Source organism: Cynocephalus volans, chromosome 3 (assembly GCF_027409185.1).
Source record: "Cynocephalus volans isolate mCynVol1 chromosome 3, mCynVol1.pri, whole genome shotgun sequence".
NCBI lineage: Eukaryota > Metazoa > Chordata > Mammalia > Dermoptera > Cynocephalidae > Cynocephalus > Cynocephalus volans.
This window is the reverse complement of record NC_084462.1, coordinates 38,924,168-38,942,179: the sequence shown is the minus strand read 5'-3', so window position 1 is coordinate 38,942,179 and position 18,012 is coordinate 38,924,168.

The following is an 18,012-nucleotide window of genomic DNA, read 5'->3' as shown; positions in this document are numbered from 1 at the left end:
ATTAACATATCCTTTAGGTCACCAAAGTTTTTTTTTTTTTTCTTGTGACAACTTTAGTAAATCTATTCTTTTAGCAATTTTTAAATATACAGTACAACTTGGTGAACAAATGAAATTACCCCGCATTAGTGTGCCTTTTTGGGGATCAATTCTGAAGATTAGTATCACATTTCGGGGGGGAGTGACCTCTGCGTGCCTTACACAGCAGTGCTCTGTGGAGTCTTGTGTTTTCCCTGTTGATTTTTAGACACTTTTGTTTTCTGGGAAGTATTGAACTATAAACATACTAACGGAAAATCTGGTTCCTTTCACTATTACTTTGTTTTTACTCTCCTTACAGTAATAGATCTTTTCTTCTACTTACTTTGGATTCAGTCTGCTTTTCCCTTTCTTGATTCCACGTGTGGAAATGTAGATGGCTGGTTTGACAGCTACTGTCTTTTCTAAGATATGCTCTCAATGCTACACATTTCCTTCAAGTTCTGCTTTCATTGCATTCTGCACATTTTGATACGCTGTGTTCTCATTTTTATTCTGTTCTTAATATCTTGAGATTTCTTTTTTGACCCATATGTTATTTAGAAGTGTGTTGTTTAATTCCCATGCATTTGGGGATTTTCTAGTTATCCTTCCAGTTATACTTTGATTTAGAATTTAATTCCATTGAGCCTGATAAACATATACTGTATGATTTACATTCTTTTAAATTGTTATGGTATATTTTATGGCTCAGAATGTGATATTTCTTGTCGAATGTGCCATGTGAGCTAAGGAAGAATGTGTAATCTGCAGTTTTGGGATGAAGTAGTCTATAGATGTCCATTATATCCAGTTGCTTGTGAGAAATAAAGTGGCTTAGAATAATCTAAGGAATGTGAGGACTGCTAAATATAATAGGTCCAGAGAGATAGGAGCATGGGGCTTCAGACACAGCTCCTTCCCCCTTGTCTGAGATAGTTCCTAAAAAAACATGTTCTAGCTGCAGTTTCCAGACTTGGTGCCGCCACCAAGGGCATAATTTAGCCATATGTTATCAGTAGTTCTAAAATGAGTTCTGTGCATCTTCTTTAAATGTGTATGTGTCTTTATATCTAAAGTAGATTTCTTGTAGACAACATATAGTTGGGTCATGTTTCTTAATCTACGATGTCAATGTGATTAAAACCATTGACATTGAAAATGACTATTGATATAGTTGGATTAATATCTACCATATTTATGACTGCTTTCTATTTGTTTCCCTTGTTATTCCTTTCTATTTTTTCTTTCCACCCATTTCCTTCCTTTTTTTGGTTTTAATTGATCATTTTATATGGTTCCATTTCTCTTAGCCTATCTGTTATATATCCATTTTTTAGTCATTTAAAGTTTCTTTATATTTTAAATTATAACACAAAGATTTCCTTGAAAAGAATAATAGCAACACTATATTTGAGTATGTATATGTATGCATATATCATGTATATATGTATATACATGTATATGTGTGTGTATGCATATATGTATAAGTGAAATAATGGCAGCAGTAATACGAGAGTCTATAGAGAGGAATTAAGAATATTTGGTATTATAGGTAACTAAAACTACTGGTAAAGTAATACAGTGTTATTTGGGAAGGGGCTTGGATTAATTTTAAATGTAATATTACAAACTCTAGGGCGCAGGCTGTTAGCAAAGGCCCCAATTTCCTGCTGGCTATAGATCATAGGCTGAATTAAGTTTCTTGCCATGTGAGCTTTTTCTACATGACAAAATGAAAATTCTTTATAAATTTCATCAAGAAAGGTATTTTGTTATCAAGGCAGAAATCACAGTATCATGTATCATAATCACCCAAGTGACAAAAAAATAAAATAAAATAAAATAATCACCCAAGTGACAGGCCAGCATATTTAAAGCAATACTCTATTGCATAAGAGTCGCAGTTCCTGACCACAGTCATGGGGAGGGGATTAGAATGCAGGGTTGTGTGAAACAGCAGGTGGGTCATTGGGCACCATATTTATGTCTACCTGCCACAACAGGTCTTCTGTAGTCTGAAAAAGTTTCTCATGTTTCACTTACTTTTTCATAAACATGACTCTTTAGAATGTATTGGTCAGTTGTTTTACATAAATCTTACAATTTGGATTTTTCTGATGGATTCCCATGGTTAAACTATGAATATGGGGTCAGCCCCATGGCTCACTCAGGAGAGCACGGCGCTGGGAGTGCCGAGGCCGCGGGTTCGGATCCTATATAGGGATGGCCGGTGCGCTCACTGGCTGAGCGCGGTGCAGATGACACCAAGCCAAGGGTTGCATTCCCCTTACTGGTCACAAACACACACACACACACACACACACACACACAAACTATGAATATGGATTAAATTGGACACTTTTATCTAAGTTTGAAGGCAATAATAATTGAACGATATAGTATTTAGAAATACAAATGTACAGAGAAAATAAGTATGTAAATTAAGAAATGACAAAGAATTAACAGTAACAGTTACCTTCAGCAGTTATAGGAAGATGATGAAATTGGGGAGATGTCCTCAGTGTCAACAATATTGCTAATGTTATGTGTTTTAAGACTGACAGTGATTTTAACAAAGACCTTCCAACTGAATGGCTTTCACTTGCCTTCTGTATCAGTTTGAAATACCACCAAAAGTTTGGTTTCAAGCTACTGTGTAATTAATTGGTTGGTTCAGTGGTTGAGTAGCATTTTCTTTTGTTTTCACAGTACAAAGTGCTTCATGCTAATTGTGTTGATTCCTTGCCCAAGACTATTATCCAACATTTTTTTCATGGAGCCCTAGTTACCTTTACTGGAAAATGGAATTAGACACAAAGATCTGGGCACCAGGTGTTCTTATTTTGATGGGTGCATCTGTTGATTTGAGGTCTCATCCGCTGACAGAGCAAAGAAATTTACCTGTGTGTACTGAATCAAAAATAGACTCACATCTATATGTATGTCAACAGTGTCCATATGTATCTGTAATAAATTAATCCCAAATTCCTACTAACATCTCTAGCACCACATGGTGTAATTTAGTAACACGTGAATCCATCTACCCATTCCCACATATTTCTCTGTAGCCTACCACTCTTACCAGTGAGAAAGTTGGATCTGTTAACTTATCAGACCATCCTAAAATACATCCATAGTGGTTTCCTAATTGGTCATGTGTACCCCCATGGGACGCAGTTCTACCAACTAACTTGCAATGCTTGTGTACAAATAATTAGGCCTTTAGACTTAGAATCCCCACTTATTTCCTCAGTTCCTCATGCCAGCCCCTTTTCCTCCACTCTTTTTAGTGAGGTTATTTCATACATTTATAATAAATAGAACAAATAATATTTGTAACATTAGTTTGTCTTTAATCTTCCCCAGGATCCCCTATGCTATTAAATGTTTTTAATCTGAATGTCATTAGGTTCACTTTTTGTGTTATAAAATTCTATAAGAAGTGAAAAATAGTATCATGTTTCCACCATAGCATTATCATACAGAATGACTTCACTGCCTTAAAGAAATCCCCTGTACTTCTATTCCACCTTCCTCTTTCTCAAGCCCCTAGACCAATAATGTCTTTACTATCTGTATTATTTTGCCTTTTTCAGAGTGTCATATAAATAGAATTACACAATATTTTACCTTTTCTTTCTTTTTCAATTTGCCATATGCCTTTAAGATTTGTGAAGTTTATCTTATGATTCTGTAGATTTGCATTTACCTAAGGATAAAAAGAATCATCTTTTCATGTGCTTATTGGACATGACTATAGCTTCTTTGAAAAACTGTCTACTCTGTTAATATAGTGTTTTTAATTGGGATATTTCATTTTTATTTTTGAGTTTCAAGATGTTTTGATGTATTCTGATGTATGTATTTCTGACTGTTACCTACTATATAACTTGCAGAGATTTTACACCGTTCTTTGGGTGATCTTTTTACTTTTGATTTTGTATTTTGCATCAAAAAATATTTTGATGCTGTTGAAGTTAAATATGTAGATTTTTTTTCTTCTATCACTTGTGCTGTAGTTGTTATGTCTTAGAAAACATTGTTTGACATATGATTAAAAATGTTTTTGTATTGTCTCTTCTATGGAGTTTGTCTATTTAGCACATATACTTAGGAGTATGATCAATTTGAGTGAATTATGTATGTGATGTGAGAGAGGAGTAAAATTTGCATGTAAATATCCACTTGTCAAGTAATATTTGATGGAAAACTATTTTTTTCTGTATTGAATTGATTAGGTAATGTTGTAGAATCATTTACCGTAAATATAAGACTTCATTTTTGCATATTCAATTCTATTTTACTGATCTATAAGTCTATCTTTCTAATAGTAAAAATAGTAATAGTAAATTTAGTAATAGTAAAATTTCTAATAACCACAAATTTTGATTACTATCATTTTGTAGTAAGTTTTAAAATAAGGCAGTATGAGTGTACTACTCTAATTTAGTTCTATTTTAATATTATTTTGGCTATTCTGGACCTATTGCTCTTATGTGTGAATGTTAGAATCAGGTTGACCATTTAGGCAAAAGATAAAAAAGAATATTACATGCAATTTTGATAGGGATTGCATCAAATCTATACAGCAATTTAGAAATTATTGCCATCTTAATGTTAAGACTTCTAATCAATGAGCACTGAAGATTTTTCCACCTATTTAGAAGTTCATTAATTTCATCCATCAAATTTTGTAAGTTTCATGGTACTTATCTTACACTTATTTTGTAGAATGTATTCCTAAGTATTTTTTGTTTTTATTTTTGATGCTATTTTAAATGGAATGGATTTCTGAGTTTTATTTTTAGATTGTTAATTGCTGACATATAGAAATATAATTCATTTTTTATATTGTCCTTGAGAACTGCATCCTTGTTGTAGTAATTTTTATTTTTTATTTTTTTATTTTTTATTTTTTATTGTTTTGTCTTTTTTTTTTCGTGACCGGCACACAGCCAGTGAGTGCACCGGCCAGTCTCGACGCTCCCAGCGCCGCACTCTCCCGAGTGCGCCACGGGCTCGGCCCGTAATTTTTTATTTTTATTGTATTTTATTTAGATTCCTTAGGACTTTTTATACACAAAATCATGTCATTTGCAAACAGAGGTAATTTGACTTCCTTTCTAATCTTGGTGCCTGTGTTTATTTTTCTAGGCTAATTGCCCTGACTACATCTTCCACTACAATGTTGAAAAGAAGCGGCAAGAATGGATATCCTCGTCTTGTTTCCACTCTTAGGGAAGGTATTGCCCCTTCAGAGAACTTGTAATGTTATGTGAGTTTTATGTGGATGCTTTCCTAGGTAAATAAAGTTTCCTTTTAAGCCTAATTTTTACCTGTTTTTAACATGAATAGATTTTTGAATTGTCAAAAGTTTATCCCTCAGCTTTTGAGAAAATCATTTGGTGTTTCATCTTTATTCTGTTAATACAATTGTGTTATACTAATTGTTTCTGTATGTTGAAACAAATTTCTGTTCCTGAGGTAATACACTTGGTTATAGAGTATAATCATTTTTACATGTTGCTGATTAGTTTTGCTAGTATTTCCTCAGGATGTTAGCCTCTATTTTCATAAAGCATACCAGTCTTAATTTTCTTTTCTTGAAATGTCTCTGTTTAGTTGTGGTATCAAGGTAAAGTGCCTCATTAGAAGGCATAGGGAAGTGATCTCTTCTCTATTGCTATTATTGTTGTTGTTATTTTGTTTATTTTGGGGTTTTGTTTTTGAAAAAAATTGTGAGATTGTTATTAATTGTTTAAATGTTTGGAACAATTCAACAGTGCAGTCTTCTCCTCCTGGGCTGGGAATTGAATTCTTACAACAATCACATGAGCTTGGAAGATCTTTTCCCTGATGTACCTTCAGCTGAGACCTCAGCCTGGGCCATCTGACCCAGAGAAACAGTGAGTAATGTGTACATGTGGTTCTGAGCCACTAAGCTATGTAGTAATTTGTTATGTAGCCATACATAAGTAATACACCTAACAGTAAATGTAATTAGGTGTCCTGGATTAGATCATGTAACAGAAAATTATGTTATTTGAAAACCTGGTAAGATATGAAACAAGTCTGCACTTCAGTTAACAGTTTTGTGCCACTGTCGATTTCATCATTTTCATGAATATTCTGTGGTGGTGTGAGATGTTAACAGTTCATGAAGCGGAGGGGTGTATGAAACTCTGTAGTATATGTGCAACGTTCTATGAATATGAGTGTTTCAAAATGAATATTTTTTTAAAAAAGTATTATTTTGGTGATAAAATAAAAAAGACAAACAAGATCACTGGGCCTAGGACATGAATGGACATGGAGGGAAAGAACAGCAAAGCCCGTTTTCTTATTTATCCACCATCCCAAACACAGGTGCATCTACCCAGAAAGCTCCCGTCAAGATCCAGGGGTTGTCATTCATGTTTTTTCTTCTAATTATATTCCCCATTTCCCAGTCACAGATTGAATGTCAGTAACCCTTTCTTTAAAGACAGGTAATTGTGCTTCAAGCATCTCAGAAAGCCCCATTTTCAGACACTGTTTGGGAGGGTCCCACTGAAGTCTTTTTGAAGACTTGACTTCTTAATGTTAGAAGTCGAGATTGAGAAATATCAGTTAAAGGAAATGTGGACAGGAGAATTTTTTCTGGGTATAGGCATTCCTTCTTCTTGTTAGCAGATGACATCTGTACCTTCAAGCCTGTGAAAAACATTATTAAGTTATTTTCAAGCTACAGAATATAACATGGCAACTGTATATTCTGTGAACACTTAGACCTTGAAATTTTATCACACATTGCCAAGTCTCAGAGCCATGGAATAGATATTGCCATAGTTGCAGGTGAGTAGGTGTGGGGAAAATAGAATAGTTTGGTCAGGCTCCCTCCACTCAGGTCCAGTTGGGGGTCATGCAGCACATTTCTTTGTAAACAAGTTGTGTGTGGGTGGAGTTAGTGTGCATGTGCACCAATGTATCTTTTTAGTTTGCTGCTATTGTGTATTCAGTTTGTGAAGCAGAGCTGGCTGGCAGAGCTCACATCTAGAAATAGAGCATGTTTACTCTGCTGGCAGCTGCTCAGTGTTTTCTGCGGACTTTGCTGGTAGCAGTCGAGTTTCTGAGTTTCTCTTTGCACTGCCTAGTTCACAGATATGTGCATGTGCTGAATAAAGACTATTCCTACTTCAACCAAGGCTCCAAGGACTTTGTTGCCAGTTAACCAGCTCATAGACCTGCATGTGAAGGGTTTGTGAACAGGCTTGAGGAGTCTGTGAGCTCCAGACCCAGCCCTAGCTCTACAGTGGGGTACAGAAAATATGTATAAATATGGTGGTTTAGTTTAGACCTTTTTTATACAAAACTGGAACAGAATCTTTAGACATTAGGTTTTTGGCAGGTGAGGCAAGTGAGTGATAGACATGTATTGTTCACAGGTGGAGAAAGTTCAGTAGAAAACAAATGAAAAACAAAACAAAACAAGCAGGATACAACATATTCCCAGCCCTCCATGCAGTGATCTAAGAGATGGACATGGGCTGAATTATGACTCTGCACATGTGCTGGATAAACAGAGGATCCCTCAGCAGGGAGAACTGTCCACTCATCCCACACAGCTCCTTGTGCACAGCACTCTGGACAGCAACAGGATTGTGTACGGTTACCATGTCTACAGAGCTTACAAATCCATGGACTGCATGATGCTCCCAAAGATTCCCGTAAAGTAGAGACTCTGGCTTTTATGATCCATAATCAAGCAATATACTCTCGACACCAAATTCCTAGATTCAGTAAGAAAACTAGCTCCTGTGACATGTAGACGTGGAGTGACACAGCTGACATGGACCACATTTCTCACTTCTGAGATCAGGATGGCAGATGTTTAGGTGCTGCTATTTAGGGAATTTGTAATTCAGGATGCATTCGTACCTGTAAAGGCTCAGACTTCACTCCATGAATAAGGACAGCATTGTTAAAATTGACATCTTAAAACATAGAATGTTATTTTATTCATTTCATTATAACCAGAGCTCCTTAAAAAAAAAAATGTCAAAGAGGTAGGCTATGAAGGAGACATAAGGAGAGACCTGTTTGAAATGGCTGGTTGAAAATGAGCTCCAAGTGTTCAGGGCTGACAGGACAGGTGATACTGATACTGTACTAACATGATGTCACAGGCACATACGACAGTCTGAGCACAGTGTCCCCGAACACTGCTTTCTGGTAACATGGACTATACGATTTGCCACAACCTACCCAACTTCCTGTGACAGGATTTCACTGAAACTGGCCTGGCCATCAGACTTCTCAGAAAGATGCCTTTGTAAATATCCCAAATTCTTTGACTACTTCATGGGGCAAGAACCCAATATCCTGACTTCACACTCCAGCCTGAATAGAAGAGAGAGCTCAGTAGATGAACGGGGTCATATATTTCAGATGAGGACTTTCTGTTAACTTAATTGAGCCTAGTGTGATCCTGAAGTTATAGGTCTAGATACACACAAAATCCTAAATTATAAATTATATGAGATTCTTATTTCTTTAATATATTCATCAGGAACATGAAAGCCCATTGTATTTTCTAAGTACCCAGAAGCAGAGCTAATGAGAGTAACAAGTGAGAAGAGCAAACTGTCTTATGAAAAGCACAATGCATCTACTTCTGCAGTGACTGTTCATAATGTCGTGTGTATGATCATCGTCCATGAGACTAGAAACATGAATAGGAAAAGAGAAAGAGATGGATATGCAATTGTTCTGGATTGGAGAATTGCATTTAGAATGAAGCTTACAGGGAGCATTTCTCATATTTCTAAGAGTAGGGCAGAATTTCTCGAGATACAGATTTTTCTAAGTCTTTAAGAGCTACCACTGCAGGGAAAACTTAAAAGTAACTCTTAGAACTTTTATGTTCCTCCTCAATGGATTTTTTAAAACATAGTTTATAAAATGACCTCTCCACATATATTATATTTTTGTTATTTTTATTTTACTCTTGAGGTTTGTCTCTGGACAGTGGCTATACACTCTAGCCCTGCCCAGTGACACTTAATGGACTTTGGTCTTGGATGTTTACAACATGCCTTTTGTGAGATATGTCTTTATCTTGTTAGACAGTCAAATGACTAAGTGTCTAACCCAAACCAGCTGTCCTTCTCACCAGAAACTTGTTTATACTGGCAGACACCCTATGGTCAGACCTTGTATCTGACCTGTGACCTATTTATTCCTACCAAGATAGCCACTTTCTAGGAGGGCCCTTAGTGAGAAAGAAGTCAGGTTCTCGTGTGTTGGTCAAGTGAGACACAGAGCTGGCAACTGAACAGAATGCATGAAATAGCCCCAGCCATGTATTATTTATTTTATTTTATTTTATTTTATTTTATCTTATTTTTGTGACCGGTAAGGGGATCGTAACCCTTGGCTTGGTGTTGCCCGCACCGCGCTCAGCCAGTGAGCGCACCAGCCATCCCTGTATAGGATCCGAACCAGCGGCCTCGGCGCTCCCAGCGCTGCACTCTCCTGAGTGAGCCATGGGGCCGCCCCCATGTATTATTTAGAGTGCAGGGAGAAGAGGGCAGAATTCCTGAAAGGGCCAAGAAAGAGGAGGGAGCCATTCTGGACACCCCCAACAGCCTGCGGGTGATAATGGTGCAAGATTAAAGAGAGACAAAATGAGGGGCCAGTTGGCTGAGGTCTTCACTGGGTTCCAGGATGTTACCTAAGCAGGTGTCTCTTGTGGAGCTCTGACTGGTGGGTTCAGAGCCAGCATGAGGTGCATGAAGTCACACCATGATGGGAGGTATTCACTGCAGGATATCTGCACAGTCTGCATGAGGTGTGGGAGTCAAGTATTGTTTCTGTCTGTCCTATGGAAAGTGGTCAAAAAGAAGGCGTTGCATAGTGAAACTACCTGGATTGCACACATTTAGGAACTGGGAAATGGTGGAAAACAGGAAATGGTGTTGTGGATGATTAAACCCTGCTTTGGGGATGAGCAAGGCAAACCTATATTGAAAATGGATGCCAAGGCCATGTAATATTATAAGAATTCACTACAACAACTAAAATAGGATATCCAGTAGTTCACTAATGACTCTAACATCTCTACATGCTGGGTAGAAGGTAAACAGAGTTAGTCAAATTATATGAAACTATATTTAAGCAGGATTCCTCAGTACTAGACCAGACAGAACAGCTGAACCACCATGATTTTACTCAGAAGATGGGCAGTCACAGAGAAAAAACAGTGTATCCCATTGATCTTATAGTGCACATTTTTATATCTTTCAAATATATTTGCATTTTAAAATTGGTATTGTGAAAACTCTCTTCACCAGAAGACAGACATAACATAATTTCCCTTGTGTGTATACACATGGACTGGGAATAAAAATCTTTCAGTGTCACCTTCTGGTGATCTCCTCAACATCATAACTCACAGAGCAGGTGTCAGTTGCTTGGAAGTAGTAGCTAGTCTCACAGAGAGTTGTGGTTTCATAAGAAATGTGGCATCAACAAAGCTTCTGATTAGCAAAGATCATGATATTGTGGTGAAAATCATGGAGTAGTTGAGAAGTGTTTAGGAAGAGTGTGATCTGAATGAGAAAAAAATTAGAATAACCATTGATTATTTTGCTTTAATTTTTATCTTAATTATAGAAGTGATGGAAGACAAATGTTTATATAAGTTCAAAAGAGTTATTTTTAATAACTATGAGAAAAAATTGTAAGTGATGAGGAATATACTACAAAATGCTCCAGGCTAATTGTGTAGATTCTCTGATCAAGCCCAGTATCTATCATTTCTTCATGGACCCCCAGCACCTTTTTATTAGGAAATGGAATTAGAAACTGCCTTGGGTTGAATGTCCCCCCAAAACTTAATTCCCACTGTAACTGTTGAGGGTGGGAAATACTATTATGGTAATTGAAAGGTGGGGCCTGGAATTAATGAAGCCGCCTTGGATCCTAAAACTCTAGGTGCAAATATACTCAGCATCCTACATGATAAATTATGTGAGACTTTTTTTCATTCAGTACATTCATCAAGAACACAAAAGTCCATTCCATTTTCCATGTAGCTCAAAGTAGAGTTGACCAGAGTAGCATGTCGGCAGAGCCAAACATTTTATGAAAACCATAATGCATCTACTTCTGCAGTGAATGATCATAAAGTGATGTGTATGGTCACCATCCTCATGAATAGAAGGACAATGGGAAAGAAGAATAACATAAATATACTGTCGGTCTGGATTGGATAGTTGGATTTAGAATGCAGCTTGCACTGTACATTGCTCATATTTCTAAGAATAGTGCAGAAATTCTCAAGATACAGCTTTTCCTAAGTCTTTAGAGAGATACCACTCCAGTGCAAACGTTCATGTAACTCTTTTCCATTTCTTTTTTTTTTTTTTTAATTTTATTTTGTCGATATACATTGTGGCTGATTATTGTTCCCCATCACCAAAACCTCCCTCCCTTCTCCCTCCCCCTCTCCCCCCAACAATGTCCTTTCTGTTTGTTTGTTTGTATCAACTTCAAGTAATTGTGGTTGTTATATCTTCTTCCCCCCAACCCCGTTTTTTTTTTTTTTTTTTTTTTTTTTTTTTGTGTGTGTGTGTGTGTGTGTGTGTGTGTGTGAGAGAGAGAGAGAGAGAGAATTTATATATTAATTTTTAGCTCCCACCAATAAGTGAGAACATGTGGTATTTCTCTTTCTGTGCCTGACTTGTTTCACTTAATATAATTCTCTCAAGGTCCATCCATGTTGTTGCAAATGGCAGTATTTCATTCGTTTTTATAGCTGAGTAGTATTCCATTGTGTAGATGTACCATATTTTCCGTATCCACTCATCTGATAACTCTTTTCCATTTCTAATTTTGTTCTCACTGGGATTTTTGAACTATGGTCAATAAAATGACCTTTCCACATATGTTTAATTTTTGTTATTTCTACATTTCTCTTGAGGTTCTCTCTGGACAGTGGCTATAAATGGAATTCTCAAAGATTTGGTCCTGGATGTTTACAGTGTGCCTTTCATGGGACCCTTCTTTATCCTGGCAGATGCCTACACGTCTGACCTGTGAACACATGTCCCTCTCACAGGAAACATGTTTATACTGGGAGACACCTTGTGGCTCTTGTCTGACCCATGACCAGTTTATTCCTACCAAGATAGCTATTCTCTAGGGAGCCCTGACTGGGAAATAAACTAGGTCCAGGTGTATAGAACAGGTGGGACACAGATGTGTCAATTCAACAAGACATGGGAAAGAGCAGAAGCAGTGTGTTACCTGCAGATCCCAGAGAGAAGAGGGCAGTACGCCTGGGAGGGCCAATAAGGAGGAAGTCATCCTGGACACACACCCACAGCCAGTGGGGCTAGGGGAGCAAAGAGAGAGACAAAGAATGAGGGACCAGCATCTTGAAGCCTTTATTTGGCTCCAGGGCTTTACCACGCAGTTTTCTCCTGGGTTCTTCTACGTAGTGGGATTACAGGAAGCAAGCAGTGTTTAGAGTCAGACTGTGGCTAAGAGGTGGTCACTGAAGGACAAGTGAATAGACCACATGACATGTGGGGGTTGGTGAGTCGGTCAAGTGTATATCCAGCTGTCCCATGGGAGTGGTTACCAGGAGGGTTTGTGTGAGGAGAAATCAGGACCCACCATATTGAGGAACCCAGAGGGGGCAAAGAACTGGAAACCAGTCTTGGATGACTAAACCTTGCTTCCATTATGAGCAACTTAAACCTGTATTCAGAAGAATGGTGGCAATGTAAAATTATAAGAATTCACTTCAACACGTAAAATAGAAACTCCAATAGACCACTAATACCGCTAATATCTTTAATCCCTATAGAAGGTAAATAGTGTTGGTTAAGTTATATGAAACTATATTTAAGTAGGTTTCTTCCATAATAGACGAGAATACAGCACATGAACCACCATGATTTATACTGCAAAATGGGCAGCCAGAGAAAACAGTGTATTTCATTGATCTTAGTTGCACAATTTCACATCTTTCAAAGAGATACATCTTAAAATTGGTACTGTAAAAACACTGTTGTCCAGAGGGCAGTCTTAATGTGACTGCCCTCTTGTGCACACACATTAACTTGGTGTAAAAATGTTCCATTTTCAGCTTATAGTGATGTCATCACCATGGTGATGTCAAACTTGCACATGGTGTGTCAGTAGATGGGAAATATAATCTCATAGAGAGTAATATAGGAGTCTCACAAGAAATTTGCATCCACAAAGATTCCAATACCACAGGTAATGTGGAGAATATCATGCACAAGATGAGTTGAAAATTGCCTTAGAAGAATTTGATCTGAATAAAAGACATTTAAGAATACCTTTGTTAATGTATTTTTCTTTTATTTTCTACATCATGTAATCACAGGTGTGGCAGAAGTCAAATACCCACACTTACATTCAAAAGAGTTATTTTCAGTAATTATGAGATAAAAATGCTCAGTAATACAAAATATGTGTTATGTATTTCATTCTTTCATTGTGACATCAAATAATGGTGCATTTTACAAATTATGTAAATGATACATCTTGCAATTACTTGGAAAGAGCTGCCAGTATTTCCAAACACGGACTTAGGGTTTAAAATAGGCCTAATGTTAGTCTACACCCTTTGTTTTTATCAGTTCATTTAATCCTCACAACATCTCAAGAGGAGAGCACTATTACTAGTACTCAATTTCAGCTAAATCCTGACAAGAAAGGAACAGATGAACCCTGAGCTTGACTAGTCTTTCTCCAGGTGTTTGCTCACATCAACATGTTAGATGATCTTTATACTGTTATATGGCCACTACCTTCCAGGTTTAAAGGAAGGAAGGAAAGACCACAGTGAGGCATTGGACTTGCAGAGGGAGAGAACATACCTAGGGATACAAAGTGGAGTGGGGAAAGGGAGATGGGGAAGGAGGCGGGGGATTATTGGGTGGGAGACATGGGGTATGATCACAATTTGTGGTAATGGGCATGTGCTGCAGTAGGATCTAGTTATCACATCTTAGGCATGAGTAGTGACAATTTGCTCTGTACCCCGTGAATATTAATAACCAATAAAAATAAATAAAATAAAATAAAAAAGAATCATTTTCCTACCTCAAGGTCATGAAATTATTTGCCTAATAGGGTATGGATAATATATTATTATTATTATTATTATTTTATATTTAGGTCTGTGATTGTATTAGTCTCTTTTTGTTGCTTATAACAAAATACCTGAAACTGGATGATTTATAAAGAAAATGAAATTTATTGATTACAGTTTCTGAGGCTGGGAAGTCCAAAGTCTTTCTGGTGGTGGTGACAGTGACCCAGGATTCTCACATTGCCAGACGGGGGAAGCAGAGAGAGCAGAGAGAGAGAAAACAGCAGACTCTCCTCTTCTTTTAAAGCCCTCAGAACCACACCCTTGACCACCATTTTTAATCCATTCATTACTGCACAATCCTACAATCTAATCACCTCTTCAAGGCTCCACCATTCAATTACCATAATAGGATCTCCCACCTTCTTAACAGTCACAGTGGGGGCCAAGTTTCTAATACATAAAACTTGGGGGACACATTTTAAACTTCATTGAGTTTTGGGGGGACATAATTCAGACCACTGCAGTGATCCACCTGGAATTTATTTTGTGTGTTATGTGAGTTTAAAGGTAGATTTTATTTCCTCTGATGGCTATTCAACATACTGGATTATTTATTAAAATTTCAACTTTTCTCCATTAATCTTCATTATAAAATATTTGGTTTAATATACATGGATTGATTATTAACCTCTCTTTTCTTTTTTCATTGGTTTGTTTTTCTATTTCTGTGCAAAGACCACCCTATCATATAATTAAAAGAGTTCATGTAAAACAAGAATTTCCCTCCAGAGCCCCTTCTCTAAACCACTGTGCTATTCTGTAAAGAAGACACAGAATATTTTTAATTTGCATGCTTTTAGATTCACTTTTTGTGTTATAAAATTCTGTAAGATCTGAAAAACAGTATCAGGCATCAGCCATTTCAGTATTATAATTTCAGTGCCCTAAAGAAATCCCCTCTACTTGACCTATTTAACGACCTTCCTCGCTCCTGAATCTCTAGTAACCTCTAATGTCTTTCCTATCTCTATACTTTTGCCTTTTCCAGGGTGCCATATAAATTGAATTACACAGTATTGTGCTTTTTTTTCAACTTGCTTTCTTATCTTAGCAATATGACTTTTAGATTTGTGACATGTATTGCATGGAATTTTTGCATTTTCCAAAAGGCATTGAGCTTATTAGACAGACTGTAGCTTGTTTGAAATGTCTATTCAATTAATTTGCTAGTTTTAGTTGAAATATTTGCTTTTTTATTTGTGATTTGTAAGATGTTTTTATGTGTTTGGATAATAGGCTCTTATCAGCTATATAACTTGCAAAGATTTTTCTCCCTTTCCTTTTTATTTTAAAATTTTGGTGATGTACTTTGAATCACAGAAGATTTTAATTCTGATGAAGTTAATTATATCTATTTTTCTTCAGTCACTTGTGCTTTAGGTGTCACATCTTAGAAAATAGTTTTTAACCTAAGGCTACGAAGAGGTGTTCCTATGTTCTCTTCTGTTGGTTTGGCTTATTTAGCTCTTACATTTAGATAAATGATCAATTTGAGTCAATTAGGTGTATGGTATGTGAGAGGACGCCAACCTGAATGTGCATCATCTACTTTTCCCGGCAACATTTTATGAAAATATTTTTCCATATTAAATTGACTTGACAACCTTGTAAAAATCAGTTGACCTTAAATGTAATGGTTAATTTTTATACACTTATTTTCCATTCATTTATATGTATATGCTCATACTAGTATCACAAGTCTTGATCACTGTCTTTTTTTTTTTAATGTTATTGTGGTGTAATACACATACTGAAAAGTACACAAAAAGTAAGCTCAAGTAGTTTCCATAAAGTGAACACACTCATGTAGCCAAAACCCAGGTCAAAAAGAGAACACCAGCTGGCCGCTTAGCTTAATTGGTTGGAGTGCAGCCTTATAACACCAAGGTCACAGGTTCAAGTCCCCAGTACTGGCCAGTGCCAAAAAAAAAAAGAGAGAACACTATCCACACCCCATAAATCCCCTACCCCCTTCCCAGTTATATCATTCTCTCTCCTCCCCCAAAAGTCACCACTATTCTGACTTATGACATTAGTTTAGTTTTGCCTGTGTGGGGACTTGAATGTGAATGGAATAATAGCGCTTGTGTTTGTGTCTGCCTCTCTCATGCAACACCATGATTTAGGGATTCATCTTTGTTATTGCATGGAATATTTTACAACCAGCTCTGCCACTGATTTTTAAGTTTATCCAGATTTGGAAATCCATTTTTTAAAAAATTATTTATTATTTATTTATTTTGTTTTTATTATTATTTTAATTTATAATATACAATATAGTTGATTTTCATGTCCCTTTACCAATTCCTCCTTTTCTTCTCTCCCTCTCCCCATTCCTTTCCCCTCCCCCATCAATGTCATATCTAATCATTTGTCTTAACAAGTTCAAGGAATTGTGATGGTTGTGTCTTCCTTTCCACCCCTCATTTGTTTGTATATTTATTTATTTATTTATTTATTTATATTAGCTCCCACAACTTTGAAATCAGGAAGTGTAAGTCTACTATGTCAAATTTGTTCTTTTTTTTTTAAAAAAAAGTTTTTATTATTCTAGATGTATTGCATTTACATATAGATTTTAGAATCACTTTTCCAACTTAGGCCAAAAACAAATGTGAGCTGAGATTTTAATAAAGATTGCATTGAACCTGTAAATCCATTTGAAAAGTATCACCATCTTAACAATATTAAGCCTTCTAATCAATGACTGTCAAATGTTTCTTTTATTTTTTCTATTTGTTTAGGATTTCATTAACTTCTTTCAGTAAGTTTTGTGGGCTTTTTAGTATACATGTATTATACTCATTCTGTTAAACTTATTCCTAATTATTTTTATTCGTTGATGCTATTTTAAACGAAATGGCTTACTGAGCCTTTTTAGATTTATAGGTGTATAAAAATAAAATTGATTCTTGTATATTGACCTTGTATACTGCATCCTTGCTGAGCTCATTTTTTATTTCTAATTGTAAGTTATTAGAGTTCTTAGAATTTTCTATACATAAGATCATGTCATTTGTAAACAGAGGTAGTTTCACTTTCTTTCCAATCTGGATGCCTTATGTTTATGGTTTTAGACTAATTGCTCTGACTGTGCCTCTAGTATAGTGCTTAATAGAAATGGCAAGAGTGGATGTCCTTTTATAATCTTGGGGAAAGTATTGATCCTTTAAGATAACTTACGATGTTGTGTAAAGTTTTTTGTGGATGCCATTTTTAGATGAAGAAAGTTCTCTTCTGTGCTTAATTTGTTCTTTGTTTTTAATAAGAATGGGTTTTGGATTTGTCAAGTGTTTATTCTGCATCTGTTGAGATGATCATTTAATGTCTGTCTTTTATTCTATTAACATAGTGCATTACACTAATTGTTTTTGTATGTTGAGCAAAATTTCATTTCTCAGATAAATATCTTGTCATTGTGTTTTTTTATATGTTTCTTATTGTTTTTCTAGTATTTCCTAGAGATTTTTGCTTATGTATTTATAAGGCATATTGGTCTACAGTTTGAAGAATTTTTGATGAATTTGCATTAATTTTTTAAAGGTTTGCACTAATTCACCAGTGGAGTCTTCTCAGCTCAGAAAGGGAGTAAAATCCTAACAACAATCACAAGAGGAAGAACAGCAATCACAAGAAGGGGACCTTCTGCACCTGAGCCTTCAGGTAGACCTCAGCCTTGCTCATCATCTGCATCTGGATTTCTGTCCTAGAGAAACTGTGAGTAATGTGCATATGCAGTTATGAGCCACTAAACTGTGTGGTAACTTCTTATGCAACAAAAAATAATACACCTCCAATTAAATGTAACTTGGTATCCT